This window comes from Toxorhynchites rutilus, chromosome 2 (assembly GCF_029784135.1).
Source record: "Toxorhynchites rutilus septentrionalis strain SRP chromosome 2, ASM2978413v1, whole genome shotgun sequence".
Taxonomy (NCBI): Eukaryota; Metazoa; Arthropoda; class Insecta; order Diptera; family Culicidae; genus Toxorhynchites; species Toxorhynchites rutilus.
The window spans coordinates 212,603,772-212,629,143 of record NC_073745.1 but is presented as its reverse complement, the minus strand read 5'-3'; the positions used below and the strand labels follow the sequence as shown (position 1 = coordinate 212,629,143).

At 35.5% G+C, this 25,372-nt stretch overlaps 1 protein-coding gene across 1 annotated transcript in view; it reads right to left on the bottom strand.

Annotated features, from left to right (window-relative positions):
* Positions 1-25,372, bottom strand: part of LOC129767774 (eukaryotic translation initiation factor 5B) — a 311,161-nt gene that overhangs the window by 53,877 nt on the left and 231,912 nt on the right. The window lies entirely within an intron of this gene.

The window sequence follows — 25,372 nt, the reverse complement described above, 5'->3', positions numbered from 1 at the left end:
CGACTGACGTAAGAGTTTGATGCACAACGTATTATTTAGCTTCTTCATCTCTAGAACGTTTATTGAAATTGTTTTATTGCCCCCATCGGGGAGAGAAAAAAGGGGTTATTTCGAATCAAGCCACACAGCTAAACTTGGCCGATCATTGGAAGCGAAAGATTTATACCCGGTAACCAAACAAACAATTTGGATTCCACAAGCGGATGAGGAATAAATCAATGGGACCCACACCCTCCGCACCGACACCGACCGCTGTGTCGTAAAATATACCTCCGAAATACAATAAAAATTAACTACATTTTTATGATTGTGATTAAATTTCAGCACGTGGCTTCACATCGGAGGGTTTATATTTCTTACAAGTATTGTATATATTGTGACCAGGATTTGAGGTACAACGAATTTCGCTCCGATCTCTCTAAGCCTAAAATTGCGCATAACTAAGGTGGATTCACACCTTCATAATGAATTCCGGTTGAAGAGAGCAGCCTCGTGTCATCGACCTTTTTGTTTTACTTGTGTTGTTATTGTTGTTGTCTGCGAAAGCCGATTACAGCGTCTGAATTGATACTTCTTTTTTACGATTTGCAAACTAATTTTTCTTTTCTGTCTACTGCTGCTCTGGGCTTTGTTTGTGCGTGCAATTGAATTTCTAATTAGGTTTTGTTTTGTGAGAAACACTTTATTTGTTTTGAGATTAATCCCTACAGTTTTGTATTAACATTTTCTTCGGCTGAATTAATAATTTTAAATGCTATTTTTATCATCTTTCCTAGCCCATGGAGAGCAAAAACTTTCGAAAGTGGTGAGGTTTTTTGTCGTAGAACTACGTATAACAGGACTACATGAGGGGTGAAATGAAAATCAAAACACTGAACGTGGGAAATAATGAAAAAGTGTGAACGTTTATAACTCGACCCTAACTCATAAGTTGCGAAGATGTTTGCATTGATTGCAAAAAATATTTATACGCGTCGATCACAATAAAGAAAATATATATTTTTTTGAGATAAACAATTGAATAATTGTAAAATGTCAAGCAGTATTCAAACGCGCCAAATCCCACGTTTTGATTGGTCCAATTTGTACTCGTTGAAATTCATCGATCAAAACAGACAACTAGAGTAACAGCGGAATACAATTTGGATACAGCCAGAAATTACAGGTTAGCCGTGGGATCTTCGCCAAAGTTCTCCTGGTCAGAAATGTTTTGTTGCAAATATTGACAGCTGATGAAGATGGACCATTTACAACAGTATTGAACAGGAAAAAACTCCATATTCGGTCTTCACCAGAAAAAGTACTCTGTGTCTGGTGGGAATGGAAAAGAAGTTCTGTACTATGAGCTTTTACTAACAACCAGTCGATAAATTTCCACATACTCTCAAGGGCAAGAATTCAATAAACAGCGTAAAAAAAACCCTGAACAGTCGAGGATGCAAAAAAGTTTTGAGAGAATATATAATTTTTAAGCTGCGTGAAAGACGACGAAAGGTTGAGGAACAAAACTGTGCATATAAAATAGAATAAATGCATGTCTGCCAGAATGTAAATGAATGCATGGGAAAAAATCGATCCAAAAATTTAAAAAAAAACCCATACAAAATTACTACCTCGAAAAAACAACCTATGCAAAAATCCAGCTCAATCGGACTTAAGGGAGAGTGGCGCCAAGCTGTCAATTATAAGACACTAGCTGACCCGGCAAAACTTCGTCCCGCCCAAAATTTATTTTTGGTTATCAATACCTTCAAACATTCACGTTTTCTTACTAAGCGCACGTTCATGGGTCCAATCGCTGTTCATTGATTGATCTTCTAATGGACCCTTTAAAAATACCTTTTACTATAAAATTCCTAGTACTTCTACCTAAACTCGTCATTATTCAATTTGCTGGATTAGTTCTCGAGTTATACAACCTTCCCTCCTTTAGAGAGAGGGGAGGAGTTTCGAACCACCATAGAAACATTTCGTTCCCTCTAAAATTTCCACATGCCGAATTTGGTTCCGTTTGCTTGATTGATTCTCGAGCTATACCTCCTTAGGGAGGGGGAGGAGTGTCAAACCACCATAGAAACATTTATAGCCCCCTAAAACCTCCATATGCCAGATTTGGTTCCGTTTGCTTGATTAGTATTGAGTTATGCAGATATTTATACTTCATCTGCATGGCATAGCAGGGCTATCTTTTAAGTGGGGAGGAGTGTCAATTTACCAAAGAATCGTTTCGTGCCCCCTAAAACCTATATAAAACCATGTTTCTAAAAAAAAGTTTGCAGAGCATGTAAATTGCGATGATTTATACATAGAAATATTAAACATTAAACATTAACAGTTATTTTTCACAGAAAACATGAAAATGTAGTTGCCAGGAAAACTTTTTTCCTATAAAGGTGCCCATCTTCCGATGTATGGGTGACTTGTTGGAAATTATGAGGACTATTTATATCTATTTTTTCAGAATATTCAAAACACGTGTTTTCGAGAAAAATGAATTTTACTTTTCAAAATAATTGTATTTCATATTTTCCAATAAAACCCTTGATAATTTCCTATATTTCATTCTTTAACCAACATTTTGTGGATATTACAGTTTTTAAATTAGGATTTATCGAAAAAAAATTGAAAAGAATATCAACAAATATTCACGAGTAACGAATATGATTTTATTTCGGTGTACATGACTTTTTTTCAGCTTGAAATACACTGCCCTCCATATATTGATGACAATAACAAACGAGTTCATTTTTCTCATATCGCTGATGCATGAACAAATATGCTATAATGAATGAATGCGGCATTGAGTAGGGTTCATAGCTTCGCTGTTATTTACGCTTTGGTATTCATCACATTACCAACGATATTCGTTCTGGCATTGATTTTGAGTCAAAATTCAAAAATAAAAAAAAATAGTCAGGCTGGAGCATTAAGAGAACAAAAACGTCAGAGTTCGATGTAAACGAACTTTGCAAGAAATCACGCAGGATTCTGTTTGGCGAGATGGTAACAACGCCATGAAAAAAAAACAAACCGCACACAGCTGCATCAGGTTAAAAGTAAACAACAGCTGATATTTATTTGGCTAAAAAGAAATTCAATTCTGACATCTTGAATAATCAAGATGAAAATGACACTGAGTGGAAAAATAAACTTCAAAACATATTGAAGAACAAAAGTTCATTTGTTCATATTCACTGGTTGTCTGGATCTGTCATTTTAATTTTCGTTTGGAATATATAGGTTTTCGATGCAACCTAGCCCGAAATCTATGCATTTGAGCTTAGCGAATATTTTTTTACATGTGTACTGCTTCTGATATTTTTTCTACTTCTTATGATCGAGACAAGTTGCTCAAGATCATTTGTGACTATATTACGGTCGAATTTTGATAGTAGCGTGTATTTTTCTATATAAAAAAAGGAAATTATGCATGGATTTGTTCCAATACTCTTTGGCCATATCTAATGTGTGAGGAACATGTATGTCAAGTTTTATGAATATCGGTCAAGCCATTCCAGAGGTATTGTGGAATATATTTATTGAGAATAGGTAGTGTTATTTCTAATCGCATAATATTGAACACAAAATTGAAAAAAAAAACCCATTTCTTGTCCTAGAATCGCTGTTTGTATGCATTCCACGCCAATTTTCGAGAAAAGCGGTAGTTTTGTTCCTTATCGCAAGATAATTAACCCGTATTTTTTTATTAGGGTGCCCATTTCCATTTTAAGGTGTTCCGAAAAATCGAAAAATCAACTTGTTTCCATCTTCTCCAAAAATAACTTTTTTCAAAAATTCAAAACATTTGAGTTATTGGACGGATTTAGATGAACGACATGACATATCAAAATAAAGCCAATGAGCTAGTCGTGTTTGACAAAATATCACACTTCTTCTAGAGGCGAATGAACTGAAAAGTTTAAACCCTCTTAAAAAAGAAGAAGAAGAAGAAGAAAATATCACACTTGCGAACAAATTGGATTTTGTTCCCGTTGTTGTTTATTGTATTTTTTTTATAGTCCACATGGTTGAGAATAGAGGGGGGCTTTATTTTATATATTTTTTGTTCTGAAAGCTGAGGTTTTTCTTACATAACATATCCAAAATAAATAAAAAAAAATAAATCAGAGATGTTATTTTTATTGTTCGAATCACCGAGAATTGCACAACGAGAATGATTTGCTAGTCCCAAGCGTCATTCTGTGTGTTCTGTGTGCAATTTGGTTGATTCAGGTCAATCATGGAGAGCAACTACGAATTGTACAGTCTACCCAAGCTCAAGCTCAGAGATGTTATTTTTATTGTTGCTAAGTTATGATTTTCCAAAGGTAACCGATGATTTTTTTTCCCAGTTTTTTTTCCCAAAAATGACTTCTTTAAAATCATTAAAAAAATCTTTAAAAAATTTTTGAAATCTTTAAAATTGTAACTTTTGAACTGCTGGACCGGTTAGATAACCGACATATTAAATTGCAACCAATGAGCTATTCTTCTTTGATAAAATATCACACAAATTGGATTTTGTTTCCGTTATTGTTTATTGTATTTGATTTATAGTTTACATAGATAGAGGGCGCTATATATTTTTTAATATTCTTCCTTTTTTTATACAACTTATCCAAAATTACATTTTTATTGTTTTTGAGTAATGATTTTTCAAAATCAACTTGTGTTTAGTTTTCGTTCAATATTCCATCGCGACTAGACTAGATCTACGCGACTAGAATTAATTTTTTCGCAAAAATATATTTAAAAAGATTATCTAAATGGTTTTTGTTTGATATTTTGATCATCGGAAAACAGTTATGATTTTTGAAAAAAAAAGTCATTTTTGGAAAAAAAAAAAAAAAAAAAAGCGGCAACCCCTAAAATAGAAATGGGCACTCTAATGAAAAAAAAAATGAAAAAAAATACGGGTTGATTATTTTGCGATAAGGAACAAAACTACCACTTTTCACGAAAATCTGAGAATAAATATATCAGTTTGTCATGGAATGTAGGGTAAATGGGTTTGTCCGATTTGGGGTGGTTTTACGCAATTAGTAAATGCAAATCGATTTTTCTTCATGAAAATCACACATAATCGATACGAGTTGGGTTTGTTGAAAAAAACCTCTAGTTGTTAATACTACCATAAGATGTTGAAATTATTCAAATTTTATTTTAACGATTTTCCCTAAAGAGGTATTATGATCATGGTTGGACCACCTCTGATCATGGTTTGCCCAAAACATGATTATGGTTTGTCCGGTTTCAGAAATCATCATTTTTGAATGAAAACATTCGAATTCACAAGAAGATGTCGCATTTATCATTGCTTGAGTTTGTCGTCGTCATATTGATCCATTCATAATTTAGGCTTTCTCTAGAATATTGCCTTTCGTTGCCTATAAAACTACTGTACATCATGAAAAAGACAATTTTATTCATATGTTTTGAAACATTCGAATACCTTATTTGACACAGGAGCCATGATCATATTTTCGACCGGACAAACCAAAATCATTTACCTTATACAAACAGCGACTCTAATACAAAAAATAGTTTTTTTTCAATTTTGCTCAAAATTGCACTGATTAATCACCAATAAAAAAAATACGGGTCTATATTTTATTATTTGGCCCATTAGGCTTTCCAGACATAAAATAGGGGGACAAGAAAAAAGCGGAATTTGACGTTTTTTATTCTTATTTTCTTCTTTTTCTGATGCTTTATCTTCTTATTTTCACATATAAAGACACCTAACCAAGAGTTTTTCGGAAAGCCTAATCAATAACGTTTAAGAAGTATAATTTACTAATGAATTATTCTGTTATTATGATCAAAACAATTTTTTCAGAATTAGTTTTTTTTTATCTGTTGCTATTTTTCATCTTTATTTCTGGATATCGCAGATACAATACTGAATTTGAACTTTTCTTAGTTAAAGTGCCTACTTTCGATTGGCAATATTGAAAAACAGATCAGTCACTTCTCAGATTTTTGTCCGCCTGAAAAGCCATGGTGATGCGGCGCCAGGCCAATTTGATGTGTCAACTAATTACAGAGTGTAATATTTATCTAAGTTGGTGGTTTTCAACATATAAACCAATAAAATAAAAACATTTTATTATTTGTAAATAATTATTTATAATTCTTATCACAGTAGTTGTAGAATTTTTGAATAATTTGTCAAAGTTGCTGGTTCGCACAAACGAAACAAGCCCCGAGTGCGAAGGGTTGAAATTCAATTTAATGAAACCGACACGGTATCATTATACACCTATCATAGTTGGGGAAATAGGGGCAGTATGTTGTTATTGGCAATATTTCAGTTAGACAAGAATCTTTGAATTTGTGGTTTCTGTTGAAAGGAAAGATAATAATTTTGAGTATGTCCCAATGAAAAAAGAAATCTCAACGTTTACGCTTCAATGTTTTTGATTCAAATGATGAGTTAGAAAATGTGTTCATCAAAGCCTTCTATTCTAGAAAAATGGAAGTTCCCAATGAAAGGATTCATAACACCAAAAATAGCAAATTCATTACACTATGGTCATGCTCTTCGTTATAAATCGTCTGTTTATGATGACAACAAACACATCCAAAAACGAAGCTGAAAAATTTATCGTTCGATTATAGAAATATCATACCATGTAATACCGTTTAATACCTGAAATTTACACACATTAAAGAGAAATCGCACTATACCTAACGACCTTCTGTGCGTTTTTTCTACCACTGATTTTGTAATTCTTCAAGGCAATCCCAGTTTTGAAGGCGAGCAATTAAGGAAAAAAAGTTTAACCAAAATCAACAGCAGCTGCTGGAATCCCTACTCTTTTCTCAAACATCCATCCATCCGACAGTTATTTCGGTCTATTTATAAGTTTACGTTCCGTTTTCGCCTCCACCGCCTGCCTGGGTGCGTTCGTTCTGCAAGTTGATGCGCCAGAGCTTCGTGCCCTTATTTGCTTCGGCAAACGGAAAAGCAAAGTGGGGAATGTTTGCAATGTAATTTGAAACATAGCCAGCCAGCCAGAGCCAAGCGGCTGATGATGTTTTTCCCTACTTCTTCTTCTTCTCGTTTGCGAAAAGAATGTACTTCCGGTTTGTTTCATCTTACTTTTATTTTTCCCGGCAGAGAGCGGCGGTGAAATCAGCTATTTCAAGCATCTCCCTCCGCTTCCAGCCAACTACTACTGGCAGGTGCAAAAGGTAGACGCACCTTTCGGTGTCAGCGGATGTAGAACAGGAAACGTTCGAGGGTCCGACTTTTGAACCAAAAAAAAGATTTTTTTTTGCCAGCCACGCCTATTTTTGGAGTAATCTCTACAGCTCAATTCCTCTTGCGTCCGAAGTTACTGTAGCGGGTTTGGAAGTGCTGATTGCACAGATCGCGATAAATCACACAATTGGCAGAGAGCTGCCGGATAGTCGCGCTTTTTCCTCAATCAGTCAGTATCCGCCGAATAGAAGAAAAAAAAACAGCGATCGCGATTGTATTCATTACAAATCCGGCGCAGCTAAGCTGTTGTATGCTTATGTTTCATTAGTCCGCTTTACTATATGTTCAACAAATACTTGTGGAAACAATATATTAAAAATCGATTTCGCTCAATCAATCTTGATCTCCAGAAACCATTTACAAAGTGACTCCAGATCAAAAAAATAAATTAAAAGCGAGCGTTGAGCAAACTTTTTGCAGTCAAGTCACGCTCGTTCTACATAAACGTATAAAAGGGAAGAACACCGACATTTCAAAACAAACAAAAAAAAACAAACACAACTAAACAGTATTAATAATAATAATAATACCTCCGCCACTAGCCTTGCGCTCTGACGCTTATGTGTGTGACCAGCAGCGTTGCCGAGGCAGAAATAGCGAAACTTTTTCATTCATAATTTAAATTCATTCATTCACTCAACGTTTCCTGTTGCGTGTGCGAAGAGCTGAGCTGCCTGTCCGGTTCATCAGTTCTCATTCGACGAGAAGAAAAGGGTTGTTTTAACACCGGCAGTCGAGCTGTTGCGATTCCTCAGAGTGGAACGAACTTTTGCCAATAGCTCGGTCAGAGTGAGAGTTTGCTGAAGTGTGTGAGAGTGAGTGAGCGATTGAATGTTTGCTAGAGTTTCGATTGAGCTTAAAGTTTAAGCCAGAGCTAGAAACGGGCATTAGAATTCGGGCCAGAAGAAGAGTTACATGTTGAATCAGAACTGGAATAGTGTTAGAAAACAATAAGGATTACTGAAAGGAGAGAAAGCAAAGGCTAAAATATACTTCTTCAGAGTTTTACTTCTAGAAGGAATACTCAGCAGAGTGTGTCTATTCTATGCACAATATGTTCAGTAACACTAGTTTCATTTTAAATTGACGCATTGCAGTACACAATCGATTCATAACACTCACTGCCATCTTCTTGTTACATATCTTGTTACACCAGTTTGGGAATTATTTTAAATATTAGGTTGGGGAAAATAACCCATTATTTCCTCGATAGCTGGCTTTAGTGATCAATATCTCGCATAATATCGATCATATAGGCTCGTTGTAAAGGTGACATTTCACACTAAAAAAAATCATTTTGCTGTTTTTTGTTTGTTCCATCAAGTTGTGAGTTACACGGTGTTAACAATGGAGGTCAACAGAGAGAAAATTTGGTACGTTTTACACTTTTGCTTTTATAAATGCGAAAATGCAGGCCGCTGAAATTGCGATTGATGTACAATACGTGCAACTTAATTTATTTTTCAAAATTCGTTTCATTTTTTTTTTATTTTTATTTATACAATATACTACATTGAGATCTCTACTGACATCAAATGGACCATTTGAAGCTAAAGTTTGATCAAAAACGTTCAAAACTTGCTAACAAAAAAGATTCTGTGTTCCATATGGACAACACAGGGCCACATACAGGGCTGCCACATATACAGAATATTCTGCTTTTTACAGATTTTTCGACAAATTTCAGATACATAATTGTAGATTTCCAGCAAAAATACAGAATTTACAGATTCTTTCTTAATTCAATTTTAAATATTGATTTTAATACAGCGCATACATACACTCTGTCCAACTTCTATAAAACCAGGTGATGATATTGCTGCTCTGTGTCATTGTGAACAAACAATGCTTCAATTTATATTCTAGTGTTTTCTAGTATTGGTGACTACCATACACAGCATGATTTTCATATGTGTGTGTGTGCAAGCGCTGAGCATAAACGAATGTTTTCGTATATTCAATTGTCAAGTTTCTATAAGACCAATTACATTTACCGTTGTTTTAGTTGTTTTGATCAACAAAATCTAAAAAATGCCGAACGGAAAAGTCGAGACAAATCAATGCATTTCACCAAGAAAATGTTGGTATCAGAGAAATTTCTCGTCGGATTGTACGATCCAATCAAGTAGAGCTCAATTATTTGGCGAATCCTCAAGGATACGGTAAGAAGAAGAAAGCTCCACGTAAATCGAAGCTCTCTGATCGGGATTTGCACAATCGCATGTGCAAATAAAGCAATATTTCAACTACTTAACTGCTCGGGTAACAATTCATCAAATTTTGGTAAAAAATCCTCACATAAAGAGGGCTTAAAAGGTTAAAACTCCTCATCTTACACCATCTCACCTCAGAAGACGTTTAAGTTTTGCCAAAGCTAACATGAACCGACAGTGGGACATGGTATGTTGTGGCAAAGAATGTTTCCAAAAGAATACATTTTGCTATATACCATAACGAAGAGTTCTTCAATGTATAGGTTATCTTCACTGACGAAAATAAGTTCAGTTTGGATGGTCCTGATGGTTTCAACGGGTACTGGTGTGATTTACGGAAGAAGGAACAGTATTTTTTAACCAGGAATTTTGGTGGAGGCTCGTGCATGGTTTGGGCGGGATTCTGCGCAACCGGAAAGCTCAAAATAGCTTTCACATCATTCAAAGATTACACACATGTTCTGGAATCCTCTCTCCTACCGTTTTTGCGTGGATATCGTCAAAAAAAATTCACATTCCAGCAGAACAATGCTTCTATTTATACCAGCAAGTAAACTAAGCAATGGATTAAGGACCAAAAACCAATTTTTTTGGACTGGCCGACTCGCTCTCTAGACTTGAATCCTGTTGAAAATCTTTGTGGGGGTCCTTGTACGCAGAATTTACACTGAGGGAAAACGGTACACCACGATTGAAGAACTCAAGGTCGCAATTTCGGAAAAATGGAAAAATATCGAGAAATCCGTTCAGCAGAATTTGGTAAATAGTATTCCAACACGAACTTTCGAGGTTATTAGTCGAAATGGCAAGGCTACCAATTATTGACATGTAAATCAGCGTATCATTTCGAATTTTTCATTGATAATACTTATGAATTTTGGAGTGGTCTTATAGAAACAGGACAGCTGAAATTACCACATTTAAGCACAATAAATAAACAAACAACTCTTTTGAACGAAATTGACGTTAAATATACTTTACTCTAAGCAGTCTACAATGTAAGAATGTATCTTGTTGAAATTATAACTGTTTGTGTTGCAACGAAATAGAATCAGGGTGGTTTTATAAAAGTTGGACAGAGTGTAGATACCTTGATTTATAAAATTTTTTTGAATACAAAGAGATGGTTTTCGTTGGAGGCAGTTGTTAAGCAAAATCTTGAGCGATTTGAAGAGCTTAAACAAATTTTGCCGTTCCAAGTTAAGTATGACCATAATCAATCCATCAACCGTATGTTAACTCATTTAAAAGATCCTCTGACAGATCCGATTATGCTGTTCCTAAACATTTTTCCACCGCTCATCAATAAAGTCAATTGCACTTCTCAATCAGAAAGTTCCCAATTTTCCGAATTTTATAATGAGACAAGTATGTTATTGTTGATCATGTTGGGTAACTTATGTTTAAGAGCTACGTTCAACGATTCGCTGATGCTTGATGTAAAAGTTTTTGAAAACTTTCTGAAGAAGCCTGAGGATGTTTACGTTGATATTGAGAAGAGAAGGAGCTAAAAAAGTGTAGGAAGCTGACCTTCAATTCGATAGACAAAACTTGGATAACGAATTAAGGCTACTCAAGACGAATCTCATGGGGCAAAAATTGAGTGACTCATATATAACTTGGTCCCAGCTGTTGGATGTCAAAAAGCGTGAGATTTTTTTTGTATCCATTGCTAAGGTCATTTGTAAGACCCTTTTTGATAACATTCATCAGCGTGTGTTGAGCGAATAATGGCACCAAGCGATTACCACCTTTTCCTCGCATTGCAATATTTCCAGATTAATAAAAAATTGGGATGAAGAGAAGATTGTAAAAATCTATTGCTAGAGTTTATCGCCAATAAGGACCAAGACCTCTATGATAGAGACATTATGAAACTACCTTAAGAATGGCAAAAAAATTGTAACAAAACGTTGCATATTTGACCCCAATCGGACAATCCGAAGCATATTAAATATAGTTTTGAATTTCACCACAAAATGGATTACTTTTTCCCCAACCTAATATCATTAATCTGTTTTTCTAATAAAATTCCCACGAAATATAAAATAAAATTCCCACCAACAACAAACACTTCTAATAAAAATTTTCCCGTATAAAATGGAAATCAATTCTACCATTTTTCGATATCTTCAAGCGTTTTAAATCGTTGGTATGTAAGAAATAACTGCGATGACCTTAACAAGTAAAAATCTGAAGGAGCTATGGCTGGTGAATACAGTGAGTGGGACTTTTTTTTTCTGTTTTATAGTGACTTTCAACGCTTCTGGCTGGTTCGTCACTTTTACCTTCCATTTTGGAAGAATGTCGGGAGTGAGAATTGAACTCGTGATCTTGAGCGTGAGAAGTATGGATGTTACCTCCACGCCAGATCGGCTCCACAGTGAGTGGGACTATCCAGTCCTGCATCACCCCTTTATCTCCAAAAGTGCGACTCAACTTGGTTTCTGATAATGTCATGATTGTAAGAAAATGTATGTTTTTCGATCGTGGTTTTAAGGTTTTTTTTCCCGCTGATTAAACTTTTCGTGTATTGTTCAGTAAAGTTCTGTACGCCAAGAGAAGAGGAACCCTTTGATGCAGCGAAACTGTAAATTTGATAACAGTAAATGAAATAAACTGCATTTTAACTTTTACACGCTGTGTGGGACGATATGGACACGTTTCTGTGGAGTGAATTGGCCATACAGATTGAAACTCCTCTTTGGTCTAATTTATTCCAGATGTCGCGGGATTACAAAAAATAGATGGACAGACAAAGTTGGAAGAAGGAGGAGCTTGAAGGCAAGTCATCAAGGATTTCCTTTGTGCAAAGCATCCAAAGTGTTTGAAAATGCTCGAACAACAGCGAGGAGATTCTTGCAGAGTTCGTCGGGCACATCCGAACAATCACATAGAATCGTTTTTTCACCTCAGCTGGAACTGGAGATAATCAATCATATTCTCGACCGGGAAAATCAGCCATATGGTTTGACTTCACATGATATACGGGAAATGGCATTTGAATTAGACAAAAAAATAAACAAACTCATCCGTTCTATCTCAAAACTGACATCATCATTTGGCATCGAAAAAAATATTTCGATTTTCCAAATTTCCTTTACTCCCCCTTAGAAGATTTTCAAGGATCAAAAAATCAAAGCTTTGAGCGCTTTGAGCCACCCCTAAATCATGTCCGATTGAGCTGAAACTTTGTACAGATCATTTTTTGGGCCAATAAACGAAATGTACATGGTCGGTTTTTGAAATTCGATGATGAAATTTTTTCCATACATCCATTGCCACCCTAATGCCCATTTCCTGTGTCCACATACCACTAAAATTCCTGTTCTTCGAAGAATATTACAGCTCAACTTATTGTAGTTCAAGATAGTAAGCGGTTTTTATTATGAAAATTGAAAATATTACATTTTTCATTAATAGAAAAAAAGTTGAAAAATCGAACATATTTTTAGTGAGTAGGTAAAGTCGCACATATCACGCTAGAAGGGATAGATTTATGCGTGTTTTCTTGGCCAAATTTGTTTAAATCATTATTGAAATAGTAGGTACATGTATGAAATGAGCTAGGCCTATTCACCTAGAGTCGTAATTGAAATTTTCTCATGCGTACAAAAACGTAGTAGGAAACACATAACGTTTTTCATAATGAGGCTCGGTTTTGGTTGAGGTGGCATATTTTTCCTGGTTCCAAACCACAAAAGGGACCCCTTTAGAGGCAGAAGGTGATAAGGTATACCAGCTTTTGAATACAGAACATTGTCAGTAGTAATCTTCCACTGAAAGTGTATCTTACTATGGTGTATCAAGAAAAATTATCAAAAAAAAAATCATCAAAAATTTAAGTACTAAAACAAATATTGAAATAAAGAAAAAAAATTTTTTTTTTGGATTTAGAGATTCAGTACTACTCTAATTTATATTTAAATGTGTTCCTACAGCTTTTCTAGCTATGTGTGATTTTTTTTAGATTTTTTCAGTGTTGCGGGGCATAAAACCATTTTTTTTATACTTCCAAAAGGTCTGGCTGGGTAAGGGAGTAAAAAGTCCTCCAAATCACCAGCTGTATGGAAAATATTGTACAGGGTACTAAATAAAATATTTTGGCAGTAGTGCCATGGTTTGAGTCTTTATATGGTGCACCATACGATCTATAAAATAAATGCACTTTTTCGTTTCTTTTCACGCTATTCTCAATAGCTTGGAGACAAAAATATGAAAAAAAATACTCTACAATCAACATTTTCAAACAAGTTATTCATCAAAAAATCAAATACTAAAAAAAATTAAATTAATTTTTATTTTTATTTTAAACTAAATTTTAATTTTTGTTGATTTTGAGATTCAGTACTACCCTAGTTTGTATTCAAATTTCTTCCTACGTCTATTTTAGGTATATGTGATTTTTTTTCAGAATTTTAGAGTGATTTTCGCGGTACAAAAAAAATTATATATTAGGCTGTCAAAAAAGTCCTGCGGTATTTTTTTTTTAAATTTTCATTTGTTCATAAAATTAGTTACAATCATCTGTTTTAAGTCAAATATACGCCGTTTTGTTCGATGACTTGTTCCCAACGAGATGCCAACTTCATAATACCCCTGTTATAGAAGCTCGCTTCCTTATTGGCAAAAAAATCGGATAGCCAATTTTCACAGGCCTCTTTTGTGGCTAACTTCTGACTACCTGGCTCGCTCGCCATGGACAAAAATAGGTGGTAGTCACTTGGTGCAAGGTCCGGACTATACGGCGGATGCAAAATAACCTCCCATTGATGACTTATCCCCAGCTCTTGGCCGATGCTACGGCTGCTACTATGCCGGTCTTTCTCGGCTAATTCAGCGATTTTGTCGCAATTTTCGACGACAGGCCTTCCGGAGCGTGGCGCATCTTCGACGACCTCTACACCAGAACGAAAACGTTGAAACCATCGTTGTGCGGTGGAAATGGAAACTGTATCGGGTCCATAAACTGCACAAATTTTATTGGCAGCATAAGATGCATTTTTGCCTTTGTCATAGTAGTACTGTAAAATATGTCGGATTTTCTCTTTATTTTGCTCCATATTTGCGACACTATAACTCACGAACGATTTAACCAAACAAAACACTGTCAAGGACTATATTATAAATACCTTTCCAACAAGTTATAGTATGACTCGATACAATGAATACAACTAGAACTACGCGCTTACAACGACACCTCGCGGAAATACCGCAGGACTTTTTTGACAGCCTAATATATTTTCAGGCATTTCAAAATTTTGAAAAAAAATACAGGTCGGACTCGATTATCTGGAGACTCGATTATCCGGGATTTGATTATCCGGAGTATTTTATTTTTGATTTTCGGAAATTTTGAATAATTTGTATAATAATTCTATATTGAATAGCTAATATGGGTATCAGAAGAAAGGGCTTGACTAGTAGAAACACAGTTTTTTTATGAAAAATGCAAATCCAAGATGGCGGCCACTACAAAATGGCGAATTGCAAATTTTCTCAGGACTCCATCAATATGGGTATCAAATGAAAGGGTCTGACTAGTAGAATACAGTTATTTATGAAAAATGCAAATCCAAGATGGCCGCCACCGCAGGACGGCGCCATATATATTTTTTTCACAACCCCATCAATATAGGTATCAAATGAAAGGGTTTGACTAGTAGAATACAGTTATTTATGAAACATTCAAAATCTAAGATGGCGGCCACTACAAAATGGTGGATTACATATTTTCTTAGAACCCTATCAATATGGGTATCTAATGAAAAGGCTTGACTAGTAGAATACTAACTGTATTCTACTTTATAAAAAATGCCCAAAAATGTAGCAAAAGAAAGTTCTCGACTAGTAGAACCTAGCAGATAATGAAAAATCCAATTTCAAGATGGCCGCAGTCCCCAAACAACCAATTACTTTTTGATTGGTTTCATTCAGCTGGACCTGTTTCTATGTATGTTTGAATGTTTGTTGGGTTGTCCCACATTAATAGAAAATTGACCCCGATCCTGTTGAATGATTGATCTGAAATTTGGAACATACATTTAATTCTGCTGTCATTATAAAACTGCGTATTCCAGGATCTTGAAAAATTCAATTTGGCCGCCGCAAAAAAAAAATGGCTGAATGGCTTGATTTGGAGAATACACTACACTATGAACAACATAAATTCGAAAAGGTCGCCGCCACACAATGGTCGACTATGTGTTTTTTACAATCCCCTCAATATTGGTATCAAATGAAATGATTTGACTAATAGAATGCAGTACAGGTCGGACTCGATTGTATACAGACTCGATTATATGTTTTTTTATTATATACAGTTTTGGACTCGATTATATTCAGTTTGGAAAAAATATATATATATTTTTTTATATTTCAAATATGACTTATTTCATGAAGAAATGTAACGTTGAGTTAAGGTGAAGTTTAAGTGGCTATTACATATACAGTGGGGTAAAAATCGTGATTTTTGAAGATTTTGCTTGAATCTTCACCAGGAATTGTTTATATCAATATTGCAGCCAAATTAAGAAAGATAGAAATTGTGCGTCAAAGAACAAATTGTGGAGCGGTTAAAAAACTTCATTTAAATTGATAGAAACAATCTAGTTTAATATAAATTTTTAGGATAAAATTAATAATAACACATTAAAAATTATTAACTTTTAAGTGTTTCACTTCCAAAATGTTATTAAAATTCACTAATTTAGTTGTTCCGCTACTATATCCTGTACTAAATTTTCTCATCTTTCAAATGAAAGCATCAGAATCGTCTTCCGTAGCGTACTTTTTAATGTAGAGACAGTATGAAGCAACGGAGTCCGAAACAAAAAAAAAAAAGTTCTGTAACTCTGTCATTGTTGAAATTCGAATATATGCGTAGGAGGATTTTTTTCATCAAATATGATCGTCTTTCACCTCCTGAGAGAATCTGGATAAATTAATTTTTTTCATGTGAGAAAAAATGAGACAAAAAATGAGAAATGAAACCCTTTCATTTGATACCCATATTGATGGAGTCCTAGAAAATTTGCAATCCGCCATTTTGTAGTGGCCGCCACCTTGGGTTTGCATTTTTCATAAATAACTGCCTTCTACTAGTCAAGCCCTTTCTTCTGATACCCATATTAGCTATTCAATATAGAATTATTATACAAATTATTCAAAATTTCCGAGAATCAAAAATAAAATACTCCGGATAAAAAATTTGTTTGACCTTTGGGTTTATTTTGAATTTAAAGACCCAATACTGCTCTCATTTATTTATTTAAATCTTGTTTTTAATATGTCTAAATTTTGCCGGTATATTTAGAGCATTGCGCTGTACAAACATTTTTTTTTCTCGTATCTTAAAATATATTAGACTATCTTTACATTGGATTTAGATGGTTTACCAAATTCATAGGATTCAACAGTACGATAGAGCTCTGTGAGAAAAAATAAAGTCCTTGCGGGAAGATCATTCGGATTAATGAGAAGAACACTTAACAAAATCCACATTATTATATTTATTTAATTTTAATCTTACAATTGAAAACCACGAAGAAAATTATACCCCCACGGGGTCGATATCGACCACTTTGAGAAACCCTGTGCCAAAGTAATACCCAAAATATCTTATCATTTTGGATTCGCACTACAATGTTTTTTTTATTTGGGATATTACTTTAGAATGACTCGTGTAATCGTGGGTACTTAAATAACATAGGGCGCTAGAACGCTCAGCAGGCTAGTGAAATCACTTGATGTGTGACGTATTAAATAATACGGGAAGGGGTTAAAAGAACCGTAGTTCTAAAGCTCACGGATAACAGTAGAATTGAAACTCATTTTCTTCTGCTACTGCTGTGGCTGCTGCAACTGAAACTCTTTCTGTTAATGTTGCTACTTTGCTACCGTTGATTTGAGCATCGGGAAAGACTCATGTCTCTTCGCTAGCTGGTGTGAGAATAAGATTGATAAGAGTGAATTCAAATTCATGTGGTTTCTTCGTCTTCCTAATTATCTTACTTCCCTTGGATAGAATGATATGCACGATAGATCTGTTCTGTTCGCAGTGTATATAAATTGAATTTTGCAGCTACTCCAAACGCTGCTTGTGCCCGGTACAATTTAAGGAGCACAAATTGGGCCAATCAAAACGTGGGATTTTGCGCGTTTAGATGATGCTTGACATTTTACAAATACTCAATTGTTTATCTCAGAAAAATAAAATTTTATTTATTGTGAAGGATGTGAAGAAATATTTCCAAGCAATCAATGCAAACATCTATGAAGAAATGGTCGGATTATAAGCATTCGAAATCTTTCGTTATTTCCTACAGTGTTTAGATTTGCATTTTACCTCACATATCTTACTGTTAGACATAGTCCTACGTCAAAACTGGATATCTGCATTATATTTCCTCATCTTTGGTCTTTAAAATCGAAAAGGTGTTGGCGAAGAGCAACTGTTACCGTGGGTTGTGGTTGTTACTTCATTCAACCAAACACCCAATGTTTGAAACGTTCACTTTTTTATGACCAAATCGAGGCTTTCACCATGCAACACCAGTGGGAAGAACTTGTTTCCATTCATAAATTGGTTTTGCGTAGTCCACGTAACTATGAATGAAACCGATGCACTTTCGTTGCAGATCTTGTCGCACTGCACCTGCCTCCCTCTTCCACATTGCCACCAATTTTCAACCCTTCACTGTGCGGTTCTATTTCGTTTCCATCGAGAGGTTTTCGTCCCCTCTTCTATTTTTGTTTTACATGAATGAATATCTCATTTTATGAATGAACCAAAGGAAGTTTGTTCAAGTTTTTCTCTTCACCGTGCGCCGTGTTGCTAGGCGCAACATTTGCCTTTCCCTACCTACCCCTTGCGACGACTGTTTTCTCCATCGCCCATTGAGCCGGTTCCCCCATTAGCCATTTGCAACATTACCCACCATATATTTCTAACCACACACAGCTTCGCTGACTGGTGTTATGGTGATTGGGGTGGGACAAAGAGCACAAAAACACGCAGAGTGGTTGGTCGTTGTCGCCTCGTTGTTTGCTGCTTTCATTCATAAATTTTCACCCCGACTTTTGAAGTTTCCCGTTGCGAAGAGATTTTTGCTTTCGGGCTCATTGGAAGTATGAAGTTTGGTTTGGTTTTCACTATATACAGGTTTTTCAAGAAGGCAGAATCAGCAACACGGAATTCGTTTAGAGTTTCCCAATAGCGGAACAATATCTGATTCTATTTGTTTTTCCAATATGGTTATCCATTAGTTGATATCACCCAGATGACCATCAAGTATGAGGACACTCAAACTAGCGTTGGCAGATAAAATATCATCAAAAGCTTTTTCGTGTGCTGAAGGGCAAAATGAACAAATAAAAGCACCTTTTTCAGGAGTTTTTTGATGTTTGTATATATGGTAGAAGACTTCTCTTTCTTACAGACGGAACGTCAGCTTGGAATTGTACCCAAAAAAAAGTCCAAACGATGCCGAGCAGGGATCGAACCAAGGCCAAGCTGTTCTACAGGGCTACGCTATCCACAAAATCAATGATGTTGCACTGTTGCACAAAAACGTGGGGATATTAAACCATATTATAAAATGAGCTTGGATCTTAAAAGTAGAAGTGGAAAGTTTTTTCCAAGAATAAAAAGGAGAGCATAATCGTGAACCGGTATGCTTTTCGGACGGGGTCAAAAAGCTGCCGAATCAGCATATAAGACTGATTTAGATATTTTCTTGTTTACCTGGCAAGTTCAACGTTCAACGATGTTAAACTAATGTTAAGCAGTTTCGTGAATATTTAAACCTTTTTCAAAGATAATATGGTTTTATGGTTTCGTTTTCAGTAACTATGTTGATCGATGAACTCCCTAGATAACTCCCAAGAATTTTAATGTAAGTTTATCTGCGCGATTTTGAACTTCCAATCAACTTTGTTCTCTTCTCAGAAATTCTTCAGAAAACGTTTAAAGTTTGTGGGGAGCCAATTACAACACCTGACAGCTTTTTTCCATTTCCATTTCATTTTTCCAACCACATTTAATAACATATCTTCAAACAGCTGATAATAACTCGCCGTTTCAACAGAAGGCACTCAGTGAATAAAACGCAATTTACTCCGAATGACCGGCGATGCCCCGTTGTCGCCTCTTCATCATTAATCTTTTATCTCCAGCAGAGTGAACATACACACTGCCTCTGTTTGCACCCATTTCATCCTCTATGTCCCTTTCCCTTTCTCTGGCCACGACTTACGACACCCGACGTGGATGAAACCGATCACGGTCGACGGAACACAAGCCCGTTATCGGGGAACAATCAGCCAGAAGACAAATGGTTTTCAGAAGTTTGCAACACAAACTTTAGGCTGAAGCTGTATGAAAAAAAAGGATGCTATAATAACCTCAGATCCCAGAAGGTTCTTGGATAACACAAAAGAAGGAGCAAATAAAAAATAAAAGACTCGATGAAACAAAAACATAAACCGGAAATTGCTTGGAACAGAAACGTTGAATGTGTTTCTTGTGTTTTTTTTCGCCAATGTACGATCGTTGATGCCGGATAACGAACGAAAAAAAAACAAAACAAGAGGACTCCCGCCAGATAACAGGACGAAGAAGGAGGAAACGATATAATCAAAATTGATGGTCCCTTTGGCTCCTCGGGATACCTGGTGCCGGCAGACGGGAGGCAACTGACCGACAGCCTGGTGACATCGATGAGCATCATGTGGTCTGAGATGGTTAGACAGCATCCGGTCAGCTATAACGACTGTTGGAGAAAAGCAGTCAATGGGCAATCTGTCGTAGCTGGAGTCAATGATAGATATCATGCTGGCTTATTATTTTAATCATTTTTTCTCCAGACTAATTGCCGAACCAATAATTGGTGGAAGGAGTGAAATTTGGGCTTGCAGTTTACTTGTCTCGGAGTTTTCATTCATAAAATGGGACCTAATAGCTGTTGCTAGTTGAATTCTATGTCTCGTCTGTCGATGTTTTTTTTCTCCATGAATGAAATGTTTTGCAAAAATAGAGATTACGCCAAATAGAAAAAAAAATAGATACGGTTTTCAAATTTTTTTTTCAGGAATTAAACTAAAACTGAAGGCTATGGCTATGATAACATCAGCGACTAAAAGTTGTTCAGCGAAAAGTTTTCGGTGTAGAACTTTAGATTGAAGAAAAAAACACAGATAAACGATATGGATTTCCACGATTCCGGTTGCATTTCCGGAATATGGCCATTGGCTCTCGATTAGCTCGCAGAAAGTTCGGGGAAAATTGGGGAGTTCTATTTTCGATCACTTCCTGTATGAATAGAGGTCGTATACCAGTGACAATATATTTCTGGAAATTTACTATTGAACAATTGAAAGCATTTTCAAAATGAAACTCCTGTGTCGGTCGATTGGCACAAACAATCTGGGGAAACGCGGATATTAGTGTTTTTTCTCACATTCTCAACTAGTTTTCGCAGTGGGCGAAACAGGATGATTTTCTTCTCAACTAGTCGAGCGTTCCGACAAACAGTCAACAGTCATAGTCAGTCTGTCAATCAGTACCAAAGTCGTTCTTTCCATGTCATACCTATAATGAACTATTTATGAAAAACAATACGTATTTTAAATCTCTTTATGTATAAAAATCTCGTGTCACGATGTTCGTGGTCGAACTCCTCGAAACGGCTCGACCGACTTTCATAAAATTATGCACGAAACACTTGGTAGGCATGAGAATAGGACGTAAACTATATATGATACCGCTAGGGTACTGATTACTATATGTTTAATACGGATTAGGGTGGCCCTATGCAGAAAAAAAAATTCTAAATAATTTTAAATTCTATTTTTTTCATAAATTTGGCATAAAAGTACATATAACCTCAAAGTTACACCTACATCTCATATTTTGAATCGTAATTTTGGTATACATAATATTCAAATAATCGACCCGTAGTTTGTTTTTCAAAGAGAGCGAATTTATTTACGTTGTTAAATGATAGATGGCCCTAAGTTCGCCTCATCGTTCTTTGCATCACATGCGCCAATAACCTCAATTCGGCTAAAGCCATGTGTATTGCCAGCGATCTGGAAGACTTTTTGAATAAACATAATGAATTATTGAAATTCATCATATCATACATGCTCGGTCTGCAAGGTGACAATCGCGTTATTGTCATCAATTCTAATAAAACGCCGACTGGAGAACACGTGTATACATTCAATACATATGTCGTTGAATACGTTGCTGGAGTCATGGTAGGCGCGACGCGAGAAATTTTGATTCGATGAAGAAACAATAATCTGAAGTTCATCGTTGACACCCACCGTTCAAACGAAGCTCTCCATTTTCTTCTTCAATGGTAATAATGTTCCTAATGTTCCTAACGTTCAGCATCTCAACGTAGAATGACTTGTGAACGATATAGAGGTAGAGAGCGATTCTAGACAATCAAAGGTGGGGTGAGGAAAAATACACTCACTTGCGAGACGCTAGCATGAGCAACGCCGACGCAGCCTTTGATATTGCCAGGCCTAAACACATGCATTGTTATGATATTACAAAACGTGTATTCAAACTAAAAAATTAAAAAAAAAAAGTAGAATGAGCTTCATTACAATGTTACATGTATTTGGTACCACACATTGCTGGATGTATTCGGCTGGATGGCAAAAGCGAGGATTACCTCATATGCACATATTTAATTTGGATAGTCGACAAAATACGCCATGAGGAAATCGATAGTGTAATTTCCTCAAAAAAATCGGATGCGTCTATTGATTAACTACTCACCCGTATTTTGTAATCCGATCGAGTCAAAATTGCCCTAATCGATTGCAATACCGCATTCTGCCAACCGTTCGACTTCGACGGGTGTAAATGTCATCCGATCTTGAAACGCAATGCGTATAGACGTCATTGAGCTTCATGTTCTATTTCTGTGAAAATTATTATGAATTTCCGAGTGAAATAAACACGCTTTCAAAACAAAAATTTTAAATAAAATATGGCTCTATTGTGTGTTCTGTGTAACAGAATAACACATTCTCTGAAGGTAGGGAAAACGACGGTAGGTATCAACGAAGAAAAACTGATAATGACGGACAATATATATATATATATATATATATATATATATATATATATATATATATATATATATATATATATATATATATATATATATATATATATATATATATATATATATATATATATATATATATATATATATATATATATATATATATATATATATATATATATATATATATATATATATATATATATATATATATATATATATATATATATAATTGGAGTGAGGTCTGTCTGTCTTTCTGTCTGTCTGATTCTTATGGACTCGGAAACTATTAAACCGATCGACATGAAAATTAGTATGTAGGGGTTTTTGGGGTCGGGGAAGGTTCTAATGATAGTTTGAGGCCCCTCCCCCATCTCTAAAGGGGGGCTGCCATACAAATGAAACACAAATTTATGCATTTCTCGAGAATTAATCAAGCAAATGAAACCAAATAAGTCATATGGGCGTTTTAGGATGCAATAATTGTTTCTATGGTGGTTAGATACTCCACCCACCTCTTTAAGGGGGGCTACCATACAAATGAAACACAAATATCTGCATTACTCGGAAATTAATCAAGCAAATAAAACCAAATTAAGCATATGGAGGTTTTAGGGGGCACGGAACGTTTCTATGGTTAATCGACACTTCTCCTCCCTCTCTGAGGGGGAGCTGCCATACAAATGAAACACAAATTTCTGAATTATTCGAGAATTAATCAAGCAAATGAAACAAAATTAGGCATGTGGAGGTTTTAGGGTGCAGTAAATGATTTACGGTGGTTAGACACTACACCCCTCTTTAAGGGGGAGCTGCCATAAAAACGAAACACAAATTTCTCCATTACTCGAGAAATAATCAAGCAAGTACAAGCAAATTAGGCATATGGAGGTTTTAGGGAACACGAAATGTTCCTATGGTGAATCGACACTTCTCCTCTCTCTCTAAGGGGGGCTGCCATACAAATGAAACACACATTTCTGCCTAACTCGGAACTAATCGGGCAAATGGAGCCGAATCTGGCATGTGGAAGTTTTAGGGGGCAAGAAACATTTCTAAGGTGGTCCAACACTCTTCCTACCTCTCTAAGGGGGGCTGCCATAGAAATGAAACATAAATTTCTGCATAACTCGAAAACTAATCAAGTAAATGGAACCAAATTTTGCATATAGAGATTTTAGGGAGCAATAAATGTTTTTATGGTGGTTTGAAATAGGGTGCTGAACAACTCGGGAACTAATCAAACAAATGGAATTGAACTTAGCATATAGAGGTTTTAGGGATCGCTAAACGTTTCTATGGTGGTTCGACACTCCTCCCTCCTCTCTAATGGGAGGTTACCATTCAAATGAAACAGAAATTTCTGCATAACTCAAAAATTAATCAATCAAATGGAGCCAAATTTGGCATGTGAAGGTTTTTGAATATGAGAAATGTTTCTATGATGGTATGACACCCCTCCCTCCTCTGAAATAGAGAGGGGGTCCCTAAAAAAATAATACACATATTTCAACCAAACATGACAATTGAATTTTTTTATGTGATAAAACGCACTCCTATATCTTCTTCTATATATATAAATAAAAATGGATCCCCGAATGTTTTGATAACAGCAAAACTCGAGAAAGGAATTGTCCGATTTAGGGCTGTCTTTATTCTATCATATTTTCTGTATCAAACATTTTTTCCATGTAACGGGGAAACATGTTATTTGCAAATGGTTGAAAAATCTTGAACGAGGATTGTGTCTAAAAATAATCTGATATTATAATGACGAGTTTTGGTAGATACTAGGAACTTTTTAGTCCCACATCAATAGAAATTTAACCCCCTTCCTGTTGACCGATTGATCTGAAATTTGGAACACGCCTCTGCTGCCGTTATAAAACTGCATATTCCATGATCTTGAAAATCCAAGATGGCGGCCACTACAAAATTTTATCAATACCCCATCAATATGGGTATCAAATGAAAGGGCTTGACTAGTAGAACACAGTTATTTATGACAACGCAAATTCAAAATGGCCCTCATCACAAAATGGCGACATTTTTTTTCTATTCATCAATATGGGTATCGAACGAAAGGGCTTGACTAGTGGAACATACTTATTTGTAAATATGCAAATCCAAAATGGCGATACATGATTTTTTTCTTCAAACCCCAATAAATATAGATATCAAATGAAAAGGTCTGACTAGTAGAACACATTATATCATGAAAAGTTCAGAATGGCCAATTACTTTTATTTATACAACTCCCCTATAGAGCGATTGCTGATCCGACCCTCTACGATTTTTTTAAAACATGGTACAAATGATGGAAACTACCTAAAATAACATTTTTTATCATTATATGATAAATTTAAATTACGACTGATTTTTTAAAAGGTAAATATTGATCTTTTTTTCAAAAACTTATAACTCAAAAACCAAATGTTTTCGTTGTGTGTAACTTTTAATATGTTCATATCCTGTACGTAGCAATAGCGCATTTGTATTTGCTATCGTGCGCAACGGTCCCGTTCCGATGCAACAATCACCTAGCTTTGTTAACAGTTTTTTACCGAGAATTTGAGAAACGTTTGCTCATAATGGGCATTCTCGCGATGTATTATTTTCATCGATGCATTTGTATTTTACCGTATGCGTTCTCTGTGGGGCGCTTGTTTGGTGCTGGTTAGATGGCGATATACGGAAGATGTCTGTAAGTGCGATATCACTGGGGCAACACTAAACAACATGACACATTATACTTGCAAATATTGCCATGAAACCATTCAATTTAATGTGTCGACATTATTGTC